Below are 447 nucleotides of genomic sequence, written 5' to 3'. Positions count from 1 at the left end.
GGGTATAATTCAGGCTTATATTTGTGTTTGCTTTTCCTGTTGTCCCTTTTTGTTATTCTTCTGTTCGACTAACTGCGGCTAAAAGCGGTAGAAGGCGAAGGATTCAATCAGGTACGACTTTTTGCTTACCCCTGTGTCTTATGCTTATTCTGTTAATGCTTCATCCAGACGCCTGCATACGCCACACCCTTCCAGAGTCCGATGCACATGGAGCTGGAGAACTTGGGATTCGACGAGGTAGGAACAAATCGCAGAGAACAACCAGTGTATCTTTATGCCCTTATGTTGCTGACTCAGAAAATATGTTGTCTAGAGTTAAGCTCTTGATTCTTATCTTTTAGGATTTTTAAGCTTTATATTTTTTGTTTAAGGGGGTTCATTTGGACTGTTTGTTTTAGCTGATAAGAATACTCTTTTGTCATGGTGTTCATTTACAAGTTTGTAAAA

At 39.4% G+C, this 447-nt stretch overlaps 1 pseudogene; it reads left to right on the top strand.

Moving 5' to 3' along the window:
• LOC119594889 overlaps positions 1–447 on the top strand; it is an 8,881-nt pseudogene that overhangs the window by 3,383 nt on the left and 5,051 nt on the right.

This window comes from Penaeus monodon, chromosome 34, assembly GCF_015228065.2.
Source record: "Penaeus monodon isolate SGIC_2016 chromosome 34, NSTDA_Pmon_1, whole genome shotgun sequence".
NCBI lineage: Eukaryota > Metazoa > Arthropoda > Malacostraca > Decapoda > Penaeidae > Penaeus > Penaeus monodon.
The sequence above is the reverse complement of the archived record's forward strand: the minus strand, read 5'-3'. Positions and strand labels throughout refer to the sequence as shown.